The sequence below is a fragment of the Anas platyrhynchos genome, chromosome Z, assembly GCF_047663525.1.
Source record: "Anas platyrhynchos isolate ZD024472 breed Pekin duck chromosome Z, IASCAAS_PekinDuck_T2T, whole genome shotgun sequence".
In the NCBI taxonomy this organism is placed as follows: domain Eukaryota; kingdom Metazoa; phylum Chordata; class Aves; order Anseriformes; family Anatidae; genus Anas; species Anas platyrhynchos.
This window is the reverse complement of record NC_092621.1, coordinates 56,904,212-56,925,321: the sequence shown is the minus strand read 5'-3', so window position 1 is coordinate 56,925,321 and position 21,110 is coordinate 56,904,212. Positions and strand designations below refer to the sequence as shown.

Sequence of the window (21,110 nt, the reverse complement as noted above, 5' to 3'; positions counted from 1 at the left end):
TTCATTTATAATAACTCTGCTTCAAAGTATCATTGCAAATTAACTTCTCCAGAGATCCTTTTCCAAATCATTTTATATAGTACATCTCATTGCAAAATAATTTCTCATTTTAATTTAAAGTGAAAATAACTTTTTGTAAAATAATTTTCCATAGCACATCATGAACTAGTTTATCTCTATTCCTCATTACATTGTCCTCTTGTAATTATATAAAAATAATATTTTATTTTTTTCTTTTTTTTTTTTTTTTTAGTAGTTTTTGTCTCCACCAGACTTCCAGATGATTATAAAGCAAAAAGGTACTTTGCCTGTTTGATAAATGCTCTTGCTTCCAAAGTTAGCCTGGTATTTAGATTTATTGATTTTAGGCAATACAGGTGAAACCAAATTAGGTATGTGACCTCAAAGCCACTGATCAAAACATTCGTAATGTTCTCAGTTCTTATACTTTTCTTGTTTGGAGGATAAATGCATTTTTAGTGCTTAATTGCTTATTGAGTTAAAATTATATACAGTATCTCCAAGACAGTACAGCAAAATACTAAGGACTTCAACAGATTCTTCATGGTTTTAGACCTTTCATTTGTTCTTTCTTCCTTTCTTTCTTCCTTTCTTTATTCTTTCCTTTCTTCCTTTTTCCTGTTATCCCCACCAGATCTTGTATTTTAGGAAATGGCAGCATTTGTCTATGAAGATGCTTATGGTATGAGCAACTCTGAAGACAAAACAAATATACATAAACTTCAGCTTTCTTTAAGAGGTTCTCATATGGTATGACGTACTTTCAAGGAGAGGAAAGCAACCACTAAACATTTTTTGTCAGTGAAGAAAAATGAGAAGCTAGAACTACTTCAGGACCTCTTCTTCCCTACTCTACCCCTTCCCCTAATGCTTCTTACTCTCCCTTGCAACAATAAAATAATAATAATAATAATAATAATAATAATAATAATAATAATAATAATAATAATAATAATAATAATAATAATAATAATAATAATAATAATAATAACAACAACAACAACAACTTACATATTTAATTGTATGAAAAAAATCCTTGTTAGTTTTGTTTTAAATATGTGACTTACGTGACTCTTAGGTGGGTAAAGCTGAAAACTGAAAACATTTCCAAAAAGAAGTGAAACACTTTTGGGAACAAAATTTTAATGGGAACAAAGCAATTCCCTCCTGATTTTCAAGCTGAGACAATTTGAAAAATTCAAATATAGAAGAATTCTAAGTACAAAATTATTTGTGTTGGTATTCTTTCTTTAAAATCATTAATAGATTAAAAAAAAATCCTCCATATGTCTCAGGAGTTTTTAAAAATAGTAAATTATGGAGGTGGTATATTTATAATTTTTATGATTATCTCAAAGAACTACAATGAGAGAACAAAAAGCAAGAAATAAAGAGAAGAAGTGAAGAACTGGCAAAAGACATTGTAACCTGATATGTCTGAAAAACAATTTCTGTTTATGGCAACTTAGCAAAATTCACTGTGTTGCCCAGAAGGAGACTATCCCATTTTACGTACTATTTTACATATGTTGGCAGACAAAGTATTGCATTTTCATACATTTAATTCTGGCAAACAAACTCCTCAGAAACCTCATGGTTTTCATGTGATTGAGAAATTAAGTATTTATTTTACCTTCCTTTAAAAAACTATTTTATTTTCTTGAGTTAAAAAAATGAAGATAAAAAAAAAAAAAAATCAGGTAGAAATAAAATATATGAAATATATTTTAGGCAAAGTCTGAACCAAAGCAAATCTTTACATAGCTGAAGACTAAATGAACCTTAGTGTTTTGTTTTGCTTGACCACATTATGAAACCTAGTATAATTTGTATGTATTTGCTAAAACTTTGGCTATGATGTAGCTGTTTTTTCTATCCATCAAGGTAAATAATTGTTTTAGCTAGTTCCTATGAAGATCACTTTATAATATGAAGCTCATATGTAAAGAAAATAATATAATATGAAGCTCACATATAAAGGAAATTAAGATCTCTTTCATACACCAAGAGGAAGAGTTCTAAACATACTTTAGTATGCAGAATGATCTGAATTAATTCCAAGGATATGGCATATTTGTTTTCATCTTACCAGAAGGGATAAACTCATTTAGGTAAACATCTCATTTACAAAAGTGTCCTAGAATAATACATAATGAGATACATCCTATTAAAATAATGTGCTCCACCATTTGGTGCTCAGAGCATGATCATTCAGAACATTCTAATTCAAAGGCTGATTATTTTCAGACTGGATATTGTGGACGGTAGTTTGCTGTATTTATTTAGACTGTTTTGCATGATTAATCATCTCAAACTAAAATTATTCAGGCTATTCAAGTCAGTCACAGCTTATATTTTCCTTATTTCCAGCATGATATTTGAAAGCAGTTTATCCCTTAATACCAATTGCAATTGTAAACTCAAGGTCAGAAAATGGACAAGTATTGTACTGAATATATTCCTAGATGTGCATATTACTTTATAATATGAGGTAAACTGGGTCATGGTGGATGAAAAACTCTGTGTGAGCCAGCAATATTCACTTGGCCCAGAAAAACGTTAGTATCCTGGGCTGCATCAAAGGAAGTGTGGCCAGCAGGTCAAAGGAGCTGATTCTTCTCCTCTGCTCTGCTCTCATGAGACCCCACCTGGAGAGCTGCGGTCAGCTCTGGGGCTCCCAGCATGTGAAAGATATAGACCTGTTTGAGCAAGTCCAGAGAAAGGACTTGAAGGTGATCAGAAAGCACCTCACCTCTGAAGACAGGCTGAGAATTAGGTTTGTTCAGCCTAGAGCAGAGAAAGATCCAAAGAGACATTACAGTGGCCTTCCAGTATTTAAAGGGGGCTTAAAGGAAATTGGGAAGGGGAGTGTGGTGACAGCACAATTCTGTTTGCTGGAGGGAAATCAAAAAATGCTAATTGGCCTTTTTCCACAAGCAAAAAAGCCATAGCAGGATGGACATATCATTATTAAAATGTCCAAGCTACAAATGTATTTACAAACATATGTACTGTTTCAGAATAGGTGGAAAGATGAGAATCACAAATGACAGTTTATGATAGGTGCACCTTGTGTCAAGTAAAGTTACTCAGAGCATGTTGAAACCAGAGTTAGAAATAGATGACCTGAGAGAATGTGAAGAAAGCAGGAAAATTAAGATCTGCTGTCTTGAAGAGACTTTATGGAGGGTTGCAACTGACAAGAATGCTGTTGCATATATAAATGTATGCATTCTGTCAACTACATTCAATTGCATTAACATTTTCAAAATTAGGTGTTAGAGAATCTGCTGACAAGGAGCACTGTGAGGACATAGCAAATCAAAAAGAAATAAATTTCTAATGTCACAGAGGAAAATTACAACATGCAGAACTGACAAAAAGCAAACAATGCACTAACAACATTAGCAATAAAATATGCTATTAGTCATTCAGTGTATATTCAGTAGGAATTAAACAAAGAGCACCAGATTTTGACTGGGGTTGATTTGAAATGAGGAGTGGATGCCTAAAGTAGTTTTGTATTCTTGCCTTTGGTGTTTAATGATGATGTGAAAGCACCAAGAGAAGGACTATATGGAGAATACTCATAGAAAGAAGTAAACTTGAATGTTCTCAATATTTTGTGTATTTTAGGAAGCTGGTATATAGCATTTCATAGTTTAGTGTTATCTGGATTATTTGTGGACAAATGCTTAATCTTACAAACCAAAACAGAGAGAATTACTGTTAAAATTATCTGACCATTACAGAAGTTTTATCTGCTATTTATTAAATTCACATATCTATTTTTAACAAATATTTTTATTTTGGCGAGCTGTTCCTCTTACAATTAGAGATGCTGAATAATGCATTTTTCTGTAGCCAGACTGAAATGTTTTCTTTGCATCAAACATATTTTTCATGTCAGTGAACTTCCCTCCTTTTCAAAATCTATTTTCATGCAACCTGAAATATTTTATTATCAAAACATGTATTTAACACTTGTAAAACTCTATTTAAAAATACAAATACATTTTTGTTTTAAATTTGTTTCACAACAGAATCCTGAAGATATGGAAGATATTTTGACACATTCAAAATTCATTTTCACACTTTGCTTGTCATAAGGACTGTTCTCTGAATTTCAGTCTCTCCAAAATACCCTTTCCAGCAATTTCATTTTGAATAGTCATCAAAGAATATTCAAATAGCTCACTGTATTAGAAGCTCTTTGGCAGCAGGGTGCAAATGAAAGTCTCTTATGCTGTCATTCTACAATTTCTAGAATTGCACCAGAGACAGGAATTCACAGACAACTGAAATAACCAGTTTATCTAGTCACAAGCATACAATGAACTACACTTATTGCTACATAATCTTTACCTTATGGTGGGTTGACCTTGTCTGGTCACCAGTTCAGCCATGCAGCTTGCTCACCCTCCACAGCAGGACAGAGGGAGAAAATATGAAGAAACAACTCATAAATTGAAATAAGAACAGGCAGATCACTCAAATGTTATCATCACAGGCAAAACAGACTGGGCACAGGGAGACTGATGTAATTTATTGATAACAGACCACAGAAGTGAGAAATAAAAGCAAACTAAAAGCACTTTCCCCCATGCCCTTTCTTTCCAGGCTCAATGCCACTCTCAATTCTTCTGCCTCCACTGCTACCCTGAGCAGTGCAGAGGAATGGAGAATGGGAGATTGCAGTCTGTTTGTTGCATTTTGTCTCGACTGTTCCTTCATCCTCACTTTCCTCCCCTGCTCCAGCTTGGGGCCCCCTCCGTGGGATGCAGTCTCACTCCCACTACTCAAAAGAGAAAGGGGAAGATAATAAGATAAAAATCAAACATGTGGGTTGAGATATGGAGAGGGATATTGCTCGACAATTACTGCCACGGACAAAACAGACTCAAAGTAGGGCAGTTAATGTAACTTATTGTCTATTGATAACAGACAGGAGTAGTGAGAACTAAAAGCAAACTAAAAACACCTTCCCCTCATCCACCCTCTTCTACCTCCTCCCTCCCTCCCCTCCCCCCCCCCCCCCCCCAGCTGTTCAGGGGTATGGGGCACAGGGGCTACAGTTAGTCCATAAAGCTTGATCTCCAATGCTCCCTCACAGTCCCTCTCTGCCCCTGCTCCCCGTAGGGGCCCTCCCATGAGATACCGTCCTTCCCAAACTGACCTGCGGGGGCTGCACACAGGCAGCAGCTCTACAAGACCTGCTCCCACACGGCTCTGTCACACGGGGTCCATCCATCCATCCCCCAGGAGCAAACTGCTCCAGCACGGGTCCCCCACGGGTGGGGGCAGCTCTCCCCAGACCCCTGCTCCTGCGTGGGCTCCTCTCCACAGGCTGCAGCTCCGGCCCGGGGCCTGCTCCTGCGGGGGCTCTCCATGGGCCGCAGCCTCCTCCAGGCCACATCCACCTGCTCCAGCGGGGGCTCCTCCACCCATGGGGGGGCTGCAGCGTGGAGATCTGCTCCATGGGGGACCCATGGGCTGCAGGGGGACAGCCTGCTCCACCAGGGGCCTCTCCCTGCACAGCCCGCAGGGGAACTGCTGCTGCCTGCCTGCAGCACCTCCTGCCCTCCTGCGGCCCTTCTCTTGGGAGCTGCAGGGCTGCTTCTCTCACGCTTTCACAATCCTCTCTCTCTCGGCTGCTGTTGCACAGCAGTATTTTCCCCCCTTCCTTAAATCTGCTCCCCCGAAGCCCACCCAGCAGCACTCCCTGCCTCGGCTCTGGCCAGCAGCAGCTCCTTTTTGGAGCCATCTGGAGCTGGCTCTGCTCTGATGCTGACAAGATGGGGCTGCATTCATTTCCAAACTGGCTGTCCTAAAGGCCTTCACCTTTGCATTACATTGAGGCAGCGGTGATCTCAGCCTTATTGTAGTTCTCTGCGTAATGTAGCTCCCAAAAGAGATCCCAAGGTCCAGAACAGACATGGAAATAACTGGGGGGTTGTAAGGAAAACAATTGTATTCCATCCTACAGCAACACCAGAGCTGTCTGGAGAGTTTAGGAGTCATCTGAATTTTGTTATTTGTGTTTGATCTGAACTAAGGAAGAAAGGACCAGTTACTAGAAAAGAATGCATGCCTGACAATGATACAACCAGATGGGAGGCTGTTTGATCTGGGTCTGTGGGTTTTGGATCTGTATGCTGTTGAGGAGATTGTTGGAATTCTGATTACAGAATCAAGAACCTCCAGAAAGTGCAGGACGCCAGTGCTGGATGGAGAGCACGGCTCACACTTTGACGCTTCCTGGGACTGCCTAGCACATGAACAGGTCTCGGCCCAAAATGGCTGTGCTTCAAAAAGGTTGCCCTCTCTCAAGCATTTGCTGCTCTGCACTTCCTTTTCTTTCACTGGAGAGTCAGATCAATTGGTTGCTTTGCACTTGGACATGTTCCTTGGAAAGCTGCTTAAACTCTCTTCAAACCCTGGACTACCTGGGAATTGATTGCTTCCTCTAACTGGCACTGATGCTGTAGCTGGATCCCTCGAAATCCCATTTGACTGCTTCTGCTTCCTGAGCAGGGGACAGAAACTTTCACAAGCAGAGAGCAGAGAAGAAGGAGTTGGAGTTCTGCATAGGGGAAATATTTGGAAGTTTTGAAGATGTTTCCCCTGCTCAGCTGCCAACCCTACGTTAACCAATCACCTGATCTTTTGCATTCCAGTGTGAGGAAGGTTTTAGCAATTCGTGTCAATAGAGAGCTTGAAGGGAAATGCGTTCCTTTCATACATTGTAAACTTTGATTCTTGCCCTATTTGCAAGACTGAGCCATTTATAACACCAGCAAAAGTCTCAAATCAGTTAGGAAGGAAAGTTAGTTCTGAAAATACTCAGTCACCTCTGTGCATGCCAAACCCTTAATGGCACTGTGCAAAACGCAGATTGCAGTGATGAATCGCGTTGTGGAATGAATGGCAACATACATATTTGGCTCCAGATCCAAAATGTCACTTCTTTGGCCATTTTATTTAGGGTAGCACTCCCCTCCCCTCCCATTCCCTCCCTGGCCCATTTCTTACTTCCCACCAATACCCACCCCCTCCCCTCCCCTCCCCTCCCCTCCCCTCCCCTCCCCTCCCCTCCCCTAAACTCCCCTAAACTCCCCTAAACTCCCCTAAACTCCACTCCCCTCCCCTAAACTCCCCTTTCCTAAACTCCCCTCCCCTCCCCTAAACTCCCCTACACTCCCCTAAACTTCCCTCCCCTAAACTCCCCTAAACTCCCATCCCCTAAACTCCCCGCCCCTAATCTCCTATCCCCTAAACTCCCCTCCCCTCCCCTACACTCCCCTACATTCCCCTTCCCTAGACTCCCCTCCCCTACACTCCCCTAAACTCCCCTCCCCTACATTCCCCTACACTACACTCCCCCAAACCCCCCTACACTACACTCCCCTGCACTCCCCTCCTCTATGCTCATCTCCCCTGCACTCCCCTCCCCTGCACTCCCCTCCCTACACTATCCTCCCCTACACTCCCCTCCCCTACACTCCCCTACACTCCCCTCACTATCCTACACTATCCCAACACTATCCTACACTAGCCTGCTCTCCCCTACAATGCCCTACATGCCCCTGACCTGCCCTGTCCTCCGCTCCCATTCCCTCCCCTCCCCTCCTTTTCCCTCCCCTTCCCTCCCCTTCCCTCCCCTTCCCTCCCTTCTTGTCCTTTTCTTTCCCCCTCTCTTCTCTTCTCCCCTCTTCTTCTCCCCTCTTCTGCTTCCTTTCACGGATCTGAACGCAGAAGGGGGAGAAGCGTAACTCCAGATCGCTTCAGTCGCTCTGGCAGCTTGTGTCACTGGCTGATCCATGGGAATCCATCAGCAGCAATCGGAAGCCTTCCAGCTGCTGTGGGACCAGTCAGGGAACAGTCTCAAACTGGGAAGCGCTGACTTCCTTCCGCGGCTCAGACAGGTGACTTTCAATTTCGCCCTGGCTGGGTTGTGTCCCCTTGCTGTGTCCCCACCTACACTGCAGTTTGGTTTAGAAGCAGCAGCACGGTTTGGAAGTAGTTCCACTACTTCCATTTTTCGGTGATTTGGCTTGGCTCGCCAAGTGGTTTCTGTCAACAGAACACAAGAAGGAGATTTTGGTTAGAAACAACTACATGAGGAGCTCCTTTCCACATGGGCAATGAATATTTATCCTTTCCTAATGGAGACTACAGTGTAAGAGATAAGGACAGATCATTCCGAGAGATTTTTCAGAGAATTGTCCCTTGGGGGTGCTTAGTCCAGAGGACCAGAGTTCATCTGTCCAAAGTACATCATGGAAGCACTCTGAATTACTTCCTAACAGAAGCATGGCCTTACCATGTCTGATACGGCTTCGGCTGGTTTCAGTGTTCTTCTTCACTTCATAAATACCTACATTAAGTACTGTCCTATCAAGCAAATACCTTATTCTCTTGATATCTCTGAGTTGATGGAAGACCCAAGACACTTGGCTCTTCACATCATTGGAAGAACCAAGTGTACTTCCAATATTCACAGCTTCGGAGGAAATGGAGATGAGGTTGAGAGTGGATGAAAAACACCAAGTGTTCTTCCCATCTTCACAGCTTCTAAGCAAGTGGAGATGAGGCTGTGCAAGAACCAAACAAACTGCTGATCCAGAAGCAGCCTAAAGACTGTCTTTAACCAGGGCCTTGCATTCTTCATCTTTCTACCATTACTCGCCTTCAAGGGCATGATCGTTATCTTATTGACTTCCTACCACTACAGCAACGCACCTGCTTCTCTCACAAAACTTACGGGTGGGAACTGGAAAGATTCACCAGCATTCTGTATTTCACTCCTCTCTCAATTCTCTTTTGGCCTGCGAAGCTTTTCAGATCAGAGATGAAGATCAGATGTAATCTGGAGTTTGGGATACTGCAAAGGAAAAGAAGAATCATCCTGAGAACTCTTTTCAACCTCACTTGCAAGCGCCAAAGTCAAGAATACCAAAAGGAAAAAGGATGCCACTTGATCATGGTAAGCATAAATTTGAGCACAGGTCTCCTCTAACTGAAGTGAGGTTAAACAGGTTCCAAACAAGGTTAAGGAGCACACCCACAATCATTTCCATAAAACTGTGCTTTCAAACAAATGGTTGAAAGATTTAGATTTTCTTACAAGCGACGAATGAAAAATAAAGAAAGAAAAGAAAATGACCAGGACATGCAGTCTAGCTTACTCTAGCTTACTTTGCCTAGTTCAGAATCTGCGTCTTGGGTCACAATCAGGAAGCAGCATTGTGCAGAAATGCCAAAGCCTCCCCAAACTTGTTCTATCTTCATCAACAAGGGCTTTGATACTGCTGCCTCCTCAGCAACATCGGCAATTGACTAGGAAAGCTGGTGTCCACCGGGTCAAATCAGGACTAGGAAATCCCTCTTGCCACAACTGCACATTTGCACCAGAGTTGGCAGGTCAGAGCGATGGACAGAGAAGCATCTAGAAGAGTGTTAGAAAACAGACTTTAGAACAGATTTCCATCAGCCCAGGAACAATTACTTGCTCATCCCTTCAGACCGAACTCGAAGTAGAAGCAGGTGATCCCAAGCTGCATTCCTGACATCTATGCTGCAAAGTCATCAAATGTGACATGTTATTCTACCAGTCTGTAATGAACATAAACAAGAGTTTGAGTTGAGGATGTTGGTTTAGAATCAAGCTCAAAGTGTTAGTCCTTGGATATGTTTTTGTCTGCAAGTGTTTTCACTGTTTCCCAGACAATGTCTCCAGCAAGCTAGCTGTTTGTTTCATTTGTTCTGTTCTGTTTTGTTCTGTTCTGTTTTGTTTTCTCAGTAAGGTTTCTTAGAGAGATAAGATTGAAGTGATCGTATTGCATGCCCATCCATCCCTCCCCTTTGCTTGTCCAGAGCTTTTACCTTGTCTACCACGATGCATGAACTTGGTCATAGGCACAGTTGTTTCAAAGACATTCTGCTGCTCGACCTGTTGTGAAAACAGAGAGCTAAGTATTTGGACGAGAACATGCTTCCACCTGCACTATGACCTCCACAACTAGATATGGAGCCATATCAGCCAGAAGGAAGTTTCCTTCACAGCTGCTGCTTCTTACACTATCTGGACTCTTACTTTTACTCTTACTTGCCTTTCCTGCATTAGCACAAAAAAAAAAAAAAAAAAAAAAAAAAAAAAAAAAAATTTGGAGATTACCTTTGCCATCTGATGTCTTCATTTCCAGAAACTACCCTGAATCACCTTTATGAGAACTGTCCCACACTGCGAGCATGGGTGTTGCAGTCAGGCCAGATATGTCCCTTCTACGTCAATAACCAAATCTGTCAAGTTAAGAACATGGAATGAATGAAAAGGAAATCCTTCTATTTTGATCTGAGTTTATTTATTTATTTATTTATATATTTTTTTTTTTTCTAGACCGAGAAGAACCAGCAAAAGTCAGGTGAAAAATTGAATGAAAAATGTTAAGGCCAGGCAGCTTGCTCACTGCAAGTGCTAATCTGAAAGCAGATGGAGTGCATCTTCATACACTCCATCCTGAGACACTCCACTCAACAGGCCAGACCAGCTGATGAAGTGCATTGCTGTCCTGAAGTTTCATGTGATGGGCTACTTTTAAGTCTCTTGTTTATGCTGTCGTACTTGAGGTCTATGGCAGGACCACAGCACACTCTTATTTGTCTACCCTTCTTTCTTGATCGTGTGTGGGAAAGAGAGAACGTGCAGAGGCCCTCAGCCACATGTTGCACCTGTCACTCTGTGCAGCTACATCACTGAGCCAAAGTACCAAACTTCATGCTTGTGAAAGGACTTGACACAAACTACAGAAATCTAAAATGAAGCATCCAAACACTTACAGAAGGGTGGGCCCTCTCGATGCACCTCAACGTGGGATCCACAAGTCCTCCCGTGGTTTCATCCAGCACACTTCTCTGTCCCTCCTCGCTCAACTTGCTCAGAGGCAGCTGTTACCAAGGTGTCACAGTGACATCATTCAATTCTGTTTCTGAAGTCATCACCATAGGCCCCTGGCAGCGGCAACACAACACTCTCTGTTGCTAATGCGAATGTCTCAGAAACAAGTAGAGAAGTACCACTCTCCCCAAGCTGACTTGAATTGGAGTAGTTCCAAAATTATTCTCTGCCCCCCTACATCTGGGGAAGGTGTGTGATCAATCTTTTCCTTAAGAAAGGATTACAAGCCAAAAAAAGCTTGCTTCTGATACGTTCCCCTCACTTTTATAGCTGTTCACCTTTGATTTCCAAGGAAGAAAAAAGAAGGTGAAATCAACAATTCTCCTCCTCCGAGTTGGGAATATGAAATAAGCCCAATTATTTAGGAAGCCTGAAAAAGGAAACTATACATTTCCTTGTTAAACACCTTGTTGCTTCTGAAAACTTTTCCAGTCCTTTGCAGCTGCAGTGCTTTTCGGTGGGTGGGCAGCCGAGCTCCATCACGGCCACTCTCTCCCTCCCCCTCCTCAAAGAGAAAGGGAGAGAAAATACGATGCAAAGGGCTCAAGGGTTGAGACAAGGACAGGGAGATGGCTCAACAAGGATCGTGATGGGCAAAGCAGACTCAGCATAGGGAGACAGTAAGATTTCCGGCCTAACTACTACTGCTCCCAGGCTAGACAAGTGAGAACCAAAGGAAAGAAACCAAAACCACCTTCCTTCCCCCCATCTGAGCTCTTCCAGCTCCTCCCCCCGTGCAGCGCAGGGGAACAGGGGGACTGGACTGGGGGTTGTGGTCAGTCTGTAGCACTTCATCTCCACCACTCCTTCTCGGTCCCTCTCTGCCCCTGCTCCACGTGGGCTCCTCTCCACGGGCTGCAGCTCCGGCCCAGGGCCTGCTCCTGCGGGGGCTCTCCATGGGCCGCAGCCTCCTCCAGGCCACATCCACCTGCTCCAGCGGGGGCTCCTCCACCCATGGGGGTGCTGCAGCGTGGAGATCTGCTCCATGGGGGACCCATGGGCTGCAGGGGGACAGCCTGCTCCACCAGGGGCCTCTCCCTGCACAGCCCGCAGGGGAACTGCTGCTGTGTGCCTGGAATCATAGAATCATAGAATATCCCAAGTTGGAAAGGACCCATAAGGATCATCAAGTCCAGCTTCTGGCACCGCATAGCTGTACCCAAAAGTTTAGACTACATGACTAAGTGCACAGTCCAATCACTTCTTAAATTCAGACAGGCTTGGTTCAGTGACTACTTCACTGGGGAACCTGTTCCAGTGTGCAACCACCCTCTCAGTGAAGAACCTCTTCCTGATGTCTAGCCTAAACTTCCCCTGCCTCAGCTTAACACCATTCCCATGTGTCCTATCACAGAATCACAGAATCACAGAATTTCTAGGTTGGAAGAGACCTCAAGATCATCGAGTCCAACCTCTAACCTAACACTAACAGTCCCCACTAAACCATATCCCTAAGCTCTACATCTAAACGTCTTTTGAAGACTTCCAGGGATGGTGACTCCACCACCTCCCTGGGCAGCCCGTTCCAGTGCCTCACAACCCTTTCAGTAAAGAAATTCTTCCTAACATCTAACCTAAAACTCCCCTGGCGTAACTTTAGCCCATTCCCCCTCGTCCTGTCACCAGGCACATGGGAGAACAGGCCAACCCCCACCTCTCTACAGCCTCCTTTAATGTACTTATACAGAGCAATAAGGTCACCCCTGAGCCTCCTCTTCTCCAGGCTGAACAAGCCCAGCTCCTTCAGCTGCTCCTCATAGGACTTGCTCTCCAGGCCCCTCACCAGCTTCGTCGCCCTTCTTTGGACCCGCTCAAGCACCTCGATGTCCTTCTTGTAGCGAGGGGCCCAAAACTGAACACAGTACTCGAGGTGCGGCCTCACCAGAGCCGAGTACAGGGGGACGATCACTTCCCTAGCCCTGCTGGTCACAGTGTTTCTGATACAAGCCAGGATGCCGTTGGCCTTCTTGGCCACCTGAGCACACTGCTGGCTCATATTCAGCCGACTGTCCACCATCACTCCCAGGTCCTTCTCTGCCTGGCAGCTCTCCAACCATTCCTCTCCCAGCCTGTAGTTCTGCTCGGGGTTATTGCGCCCCAGGTGCAGGACCCGGCACTTGGCCTTGTTGAACTTCATACAGTTGACCTCAGCCCATCGGTGCAGCCTATCCAGATCCTCCTGCAGAGCCTTCCTACCCTCGAGCAGATCGACACACGCACCTAGCTTGGTGTCATCTGCGAACTTACTGAGGGTGCACTCAATGCCGTCATCCAGATCATTGATGAAGATGTTAAAGAGGACCGGCCCCAGCACCGAGCCCTGGGGGACGCCACTAGTGACTGGCCTCCAACTGTACTTGGCTCCATTTACCACAACTCTTTGGGCCCGGCTATCCAGCCAGTTTCTAACCCAACGAAGCGTGCGCCAGTCCAAGCCAAGAGCAGCCAGTTTCTTGAGGAGAATGCTGTGGGAGACGGTGTCAAAAGCCTTGCTGAAGTCAAGGTAGACCACATCCACAGCCTTTCCCTCGTCCACCCAGCGCGTCACTTTGTCTTAGAAGGAGATCAGGTTCGTCAAGCAGGACCTGCCTTCCATAAACCCATGCTGGCTGGGCCTGATCGCCTGCTTGCCCTTCAAGTGCCGCATGATGACTCCCAAGAGGATCTGCTCCATGAGCTTCCCTGGTACTGAGGTCAAACTGACCGGCCTGTAGTTCCCCGGGTCTGCCCTCCGGCCCTTCTTGTAGATGGGCGTCACATTTGCTAGTCGCCAGTCAGCTGGGACCTCCCCCGATAGCCAGGACTGCTGATAAATGATGGATAGGGGCTTGGCCAGCTCCTCTGCCAGTTCTCTCAGTACCCTCGGGTGGATCCCATCCGGCCCCATCGATTTGTGCACATCCAAGTGCCGTAGCAGGTCACCAACCAGTTCTTCGTGGATGGTGAGGGCCACATCCTGCTCCCCGTCCCCTTCCACCAGTTCTGGGTACTGGGTATCCAGAGAGCAACCGGTTTTGCCGCTAAAGACTGAGGCAAAGAAGGCATTAAGCACCTCCGAAAATACCTCACGGGTATTTACAGAGAATAGGTCACCTGCCTCTCCACTCCCCCTCTCAAGGAAGTTGTAGACCGTGATGATGTCCCCCCTCGGCCACCTCTTCTCCAGGCTGAACAGGCCAAGTGACCTCAGCCGCTCCTCTTATGTGTTCCCCTCTAGGCCCTTCACCATCTTCGTCACCCTCCTCTGGACACTCCAACAGTTTCATGTCCTTTTTGTACTGTGGTGCCCGGAACTGCACACAGTAGTCGAGGTGAGGCCACACCAGCACAGAGCAGACCACCTCCTGCCCTCCTGCTGCACTGACCTTGGGGTCTGCAGGGCTGGTTCTCACTCCTCGCTCTCCCAGAGTGAAAGTTTTTTTACTTTCTTCCATCTGTTGTCCCAGAGGCCCAACTGGTGTTATTCCCTGGCTCAGCTCTGGCCAGCAGCAGGTCCTTATTGGAGGCAGCTGGAGTTGACTGTGATCTGACATGGGGCAGCTGCTGGGCTCTGCTCAGAAAGGCCATCCTTCGGCCCACCTTACTATCAAAAACTTGCACATAAACCCATGAGAGGTGCTCACAGAAAACAGAATGAGTAATTTTCTCTCTCTCTCTCTTTTTTTTTTTTTCCTAAATTATCATAGAATTTTCTAAAATTTTGAACTTTAGCCTGTTTGATTATTACTCCCATGGAAAAAAAAAATGCTTTCCTATACATACTCTCTCCATCTTAATACTGGTATATAGATAAAAGTGAAAATCTGTGAAATTCTTACTAAGTAACGAAAGATCTTAATTATATCTACAGAACATAAATATCATCGTGAAATTATTAGCACCCTGAAACGATTAATTGCTTTTAGTATCACTTCCTACTTTTGCTTTTAAGTAATGCTGTCACTGGAAGAGACCTGTTTCATCTTTCTGAACGTCGATTCTTACATTTGAAATATGGAAATCTTACAAATTCTCTTCCAAATACAAGAGTATAATTAATTATTAGCATGTTTCTATAAAGATCCAGAACTTCTTTTTTATAGGTTCTAGACATGGACAAAGGGAACAGTCAATTCTTAAAAATTATATAAAAAGAAAGAAATAAATAAAAATAAAAAAAGTTTCCCTAGGATATATGAACAGGTTAGATGTATGTTGAGCACTGCCAGCTCTATTTCTAGTAGGCTGCTGATTACAATACTGATGAAATCATCTACAGTAAATCTAGCATATAAATAAAACACATAATTTGATCTCAGGTCCCAGTTTTGGGCTAATATTTGGAAAAATATCTTTAGTACAAATGGTAAGTCTTAAACAGAATAGATTGTCAGAAGAGCACCCAGTTACAGGCAGTCTGGGTAGTATGCACACATTTAGTAGCAAAACAATGCTTAGCAAAGAAAATATATATATACATGTGTATCCCTTAATCCCTTCTATTTAAAAGCTTTTGTTTAGATATTATCATATGCAGACTGCTGTGCTCATAAAATAAATTTAAACTGCATTGCAAGGAGAAGTTCTTTATTTTCTTGGTAAAAAGCATACAAGGTGAGCAGATTTTCCACCAAATTTGGAATATACAAGATCAGAAGCATGGCTGGCCTAACAAGAAATAAGGGAAGTTTACATGGCTCAAACAAGTAAAAATCACATATATTATGCTATAATATACAGAACTCTTCCATGTGACTTTCTAAAGACCAAAGAAGTTATAACTCCTAACCAGAATTTATATGAGCCATGACAGTGGGAACAGATTATAGGTACTTAGTCTTCTTCCTTGCAATGGAAATATTTGATTTGACTTACTTCCCTATAAGGGAGTTAATATTCTCCAGATACTAACTTTCCAACTTTTGATTATGATGTAAGAAAGTCCAATAGGTAGATGGTTTATTCCATCATTGCTGCATAATATTTCCTACAGTGTTGGAAATATCAGAAGGCAAGTCCTGTTTAACATCATTAACTATCTGGGTGATGGGATAGAGAACACCCTCAGTAATTTTTCAGATGACACAAAAGTAGGAGAAGTGACTGATTCACCAGGGGGCCATGATGCCAGCCAGAGGGACCTCAACAGGTTGGAGAGGTGGGCTAACAAGAACTTCATGAAGTTCAACACGGACAAATGCAGAGTACTACACTTTGGGTGGAATAACCCCAGGCACCACTACATGCTGCGTTCCACCCAGCTGGAAGGCAGATTTGCAGAAAAGGACCTTGGAATCCTAGCTGAATATGAGTCAGCTATGTGTCCTTGCTGTTATTGGCTACATTAGGCAAAGTACAGCCAGACAATCGAGAAAGGTAATCCTTCTTCTCTATTCAGCATTGTTTAGGCATGGAGTACTATGTTCTGGGTCTCCTGTTAAAAGAGAGACATGGACATTCTGGAAGAGTCCAACTATGACCACCAAGATGATCAAGGGATTGGAGCACCTCCCCTATAATGAAAAGCTGAGAGAGCTGAAACTGTTCAGCCTGGAGAAGAGGAGATTCAGGAAGGCTTTTAACAATGTTAAAGGAGGATGCAGAAGTGGAGCCAGAATTCTCTTGGCAGTGCCCAGTGTCAGGACAGGAGGCAATGGCCACAAACTGGAACACAACAGGTTCTGTCTAAACAGAAACAGTCTGAAGTTGTGCCCTGGAGGAATTTTAGATTGGGTATTAGAAGAAATTTTGTCATAGAGGAGATATCAAGCATTGGAATGAGCTGTCCAGGGAAATGCCAGAATCCCTGTCCCTGGAGGTATTTATGAGACATGTGGACACAGAAACAAGGGACATGGTTTAGTGATGGGAGTGAGTAAAGTTGGTGGTTAAACTTGTGGATCCAGGTCTTTTCCAGCCTGGATGACTCCAAACATCAGGAAGAAATTTTTACTGTATGGGTGACCAAGTACTGGAACATGTAGCCCAGAGAGGCTGTAGAGTCTCACTCCTTAGAGATTTTTAAAAGACACGCAGACACAGTCCAAGTTAACATGCTCTAAGCAGCCCTGCTTAAGCAGGGGGTTGGACCTAATGATCTCCAGAGGTCCCTTCCAACCTCAATCACTCTGTGAGTCTAATTCTGTGGAGTGCTATACTTTAAATGAACATACACAGCACAGCCTTCTTGCTTCCTGTAAGAAGAGTTTTAATTTTCAGATGTTAATGTAAACATGATAGGAAAAAAACTTCACAGAATAAGAGAACCCCAGAATGGCTGAGGTTGGAAGGGACCTCTGGAGATCATCTAGTCCAGCACCCCTGCCAAGCAGGGTCACCTAGAGCATGTTGCACAGGATTGCATGCAGGAAGGTTTGACTCACAACCTCTGTGGGGCAGCCTGTTTCAGTGCTCTGTCACCTTTACAGTAAAGTGTTTCCTCGTAGTCAGAGGGAACTTTCTGTGTTTCAGTTTGTGCTCATTGCCTCTTGTCCTGTCTCTGGACACCGCTGAAAGGAGTCTGGTCCCATCCTTTTGACAGACTCCCTTCAGGTATTTATATACAGTGATAAGATTCCCTCTCATTCCTTCTCTAAGATAAACTGGCCCAACTCTCTCAGCCTCTCGCCATGAGACAGATGCTTCAGTCCTCTAATGATCTTCATAGCCCTACACTGGACTTGCTCCAGAAGCTCCATGTCCCTCTTGTACTGGGGAGTCTAGAACTGGAGACAGTACTCCAGGTGAAGCCTCACCAGGGCTGAGTAAAGAAGGAGGATCACCTCCCTCAGCCTGCTGGCAACACTCTTCCGAATGCAGCCCAGGAGACCACTGGCCTCCTTGGACACGAGGCCACGGTGCTGACTCATGGTTAACCTGCTGTCCACCAGGACTCCCAAGGGCTGCCTTCCAGCAGATCACCTCCAATCTGTAATGGTACATCTGTTTATTCCTCCCTAGGTGCAGGACCTTGCACTTTCCTCTGTTGAACTTCATGAGGTTCCTCATTGCCCAGTGCTCCAGCACCTCCAGGTCCCTCTGAACGGCAGCACAGCCCTCTGGTGTATTAGCCACTCCTCCCAGTTTTGTGTCATCTGCAAATTTGCTAAGGGTGCACTCTGTTCCACCAAACAGGTCACTGATGAGTAAGTTAAATAAGCCTGGATCAAATACAAACCTCTGTGGGACACCATTAGCTAGAGGCCTCCAGCTAGACTCCTGTACACTGCTAAGCACAACCCTCCAAGCTCTGCCATCCAGCGAATTCTCAGTCCACCTCACTGTCCATCCCACATTTCCTGAGCTTACCTATGAGGATGTTATGGGAGACTGTTTTGAAAGCCTCACTGAAGTCAAGGCAGACAATATCCACTGCTGCATCTACCCATCCAGTTGTCCATCATAGAAAGCTATCAGATTGGTTAAGCATGATTTACCCTTGGTGAATGCATGCTGACTATCCTCCATGTGCTTATCTTTCTGATCCTTGCCATTTCACTATATATGTACTTGATACTCTCAAGCTTTTAAAACTCCCTTCTAGCACTGAATACTTTTTGAGAAAGAAATAGCAAATCTCTCTATGTATTTGTCATTATGCAGTGCAAGTCTGTAGGTAATATCAGGGCAATCTCTAAAGAAAAAATTTCATTTAAATCACACAATTTCCATTCTTATTATTCAGCATTTTTCTTATGTTTAAACACAAATCTTGATTAGCTACAGTGTACAATCACATGCTGAGTGATCCACTATGATCCGTATGTTTGTTATTGAAACAGATAAGATAGACAAGAGATAATGCAAAAACAGTGCAGAAAGAATTCTTTTCCAACTGTATTACATACGGTACATATCAGAGTTCTATGAATATAAATGATATGGATTGTCTTGAGTGTCTCAACTACATACATAAATATGTCAAGTTATAATAGTTAATATATTACTTTTGCCAAAATTATATCACTGTATTCATTTCTATATTGATATTATTCTTAAAATTGTGTTTCAGTTCAAACAATTGTACCAAACAGGCCATAAAAAAATCATGCTACAGTACCTGAGTTTTCTGAGGGAAATCCTTTCTTTGCTGGAGTCAATGACAACTTGTAATGAACCTCACTGATGTCAGGTTCACTCTGTTTGTTTAAATTGGTAGTTATTGTTCACATGTCCATAGCTACTGTACATCTAAACATTAATTGTGTGCTAATTTTTGTAGTGTAATTGTTTATAGTAGGGATACCAAGTCACTAATAAATGCTTATTTGAGGGGAGGGGAGGATTTCATGACCCAAAGATCAATGAAATTGAAAAAAAAAAATAATAATAATAATCATTGCACTTCTTTTACTACAGATGCTTAATGTCTCATGTTTTCCCCTGATCTGTTTTTCAAAGGGACAGCCATGTCTTTAAATACATATTTGTAAGCATTAAGAAATGAGCAGTGGAATAGATGGACACCACCACTGACTTGCACATGTCTTTAACAGGCACTTAATAAACAGATAAACATTGATCACATACCCAAAATACAAGAGTGATATTATTTCTAGTACCTTTTATTCTTCATGGAAGAAGAATTCACAGCCTCAGAACTCAAACTACAGAAATCAATTTTGTGGGGTTTTAAATCCAGTCTCTGTTAGTATTTAAGGTTCTTATTATACATGGACTGATGTCTACAGTTTGGTTTGTTGCTAAGTAACTAGGTTTGTGTGCAACAGAGAATGTTGATATCATTACAGAGAAGAGAAATAAGCCTTATCACCCCCTTATCACTTACCACAAGACAAATTGAGGTATGAGACAAAACAAAACAGGAGACAAAAACAGGAGACAAAATAGTCACTGTGAAAACAGAGCCTGACAAAGGGTCTACCTTACCCTGTACTCTCTCTCTAACAGTACCCAGGATGGTATCCTTTTGTCATGCAGGGCAACTTACAGTAATACTTCAGTAAACTTTTCCAACTTCCATTAGTTTTCAATTTAGGGACTTCACAAGCCATAAGAGAATAACTTGGTATGCAATAGCTTTTAGTATTTTTTCTCTGATGAATTTGTCCAAATTCTTTCTGAACTTATATAAGCCTAAATCAATAAAGATATCTTATGTCAAAAAAATCCCAGCCAAATTCGACAACATGTGAATAAATATTTCTGTTTGTTCCAACCTGGCACCACTAAAAATTTCCTTACTTATTATTTTATAAGAGGAATTTAACTATAGTTCTCCAATTTACCATCTCAATTCCACGCATGATTTCATTGAATTAGTTCATGGTACCCGTTGCAAAGAGGAAAGAGAAAGAAGCAACTACTTTTTGCATGAATAAACACCATTTTTCGTTATTAACAGATTCACACAAAAACAGTGTGCCAACCTGTACTCAAAATATTTTACCTTTTGGTTCAGTAGATCCAAGAAAAGGGCTTTTGTTCCATTCTTCCTAGCCTGAAGTCACTCTGTTACTTTCTGCAGAATGAAGGCAATCACCTTCATAGTTTTGCCAATTCTGTTGTTTCTTTGGCTGTGTTAAGTAGCTAGGTTTTTTTACAGCCTCCAAAACCATGTTTCATTTTCTGTTTGTTTAATTTTGGTTTCTTTGTTTTGGTTTGTTTTGGTTTTGGTTGTTTTTGATTTTGTTAAATGCGGGTGCTTAAGTCACCAAAATTGCAGAAGGTGAAAGAACAGCATTGAAAATCAGAAAGGGCAGAATCTTTAAGATAGATCTGCAATAAACACAAATACTAAGTTAAACATGGAAATGAGTGTTGTCATATTGATGACAGGTATAATGCCATCCATAACAGTGAACAAGTATGTTTTTGCAGCAATAGGAATACACATACAATTAGAAGTCTATTCTCCTTCTTAGTTCATCAGGAATTAGCATATAAGGGAACACGCACATCCACAAAAGACGAGCTGAGTATATAGATCACTGAAGAAATTTACAGATTTTTCCTAAAGATGCTGCAGTGAAATAGTTGTTTTCATAATTTAAAAAGACAATTTTTTTAATTTATTTTTTTTCTCAGCAGTGTGATTGCACTACTATAAGCCACTAAGCTCAGACTAGCTGTAGAAAATAAGAAAGCTTACAATGGTATGTCTAATAATTATTTACACCTCAGTTTATAAAAA

At 42.8% G+C, this 21,110-nt stretch overlaps 1 long non-coding RNA gene across 1 annotated transcript; it reads right to left on the bottom strand.

Moving 5' to 3' along the window:
- Positions 1-337: 337 nt before the first annotated feature.
- Positions 338-5,738, bottom strand: LOC140000730 (uncharacterized). Its single transcript, XR_011805898.1, has 3 exons — positions 5,198-5,738; positions 4,387-4,816; positions 338-715 (listed from the first exon to the last, which is right to left on the bottom strand). It is a non-coding gene; the product is annotated as an uncharacterized lncRNA (long non-coding RNA).
- Positions 5,739-21,110: the final 15,372 nt, after the last annotated feature.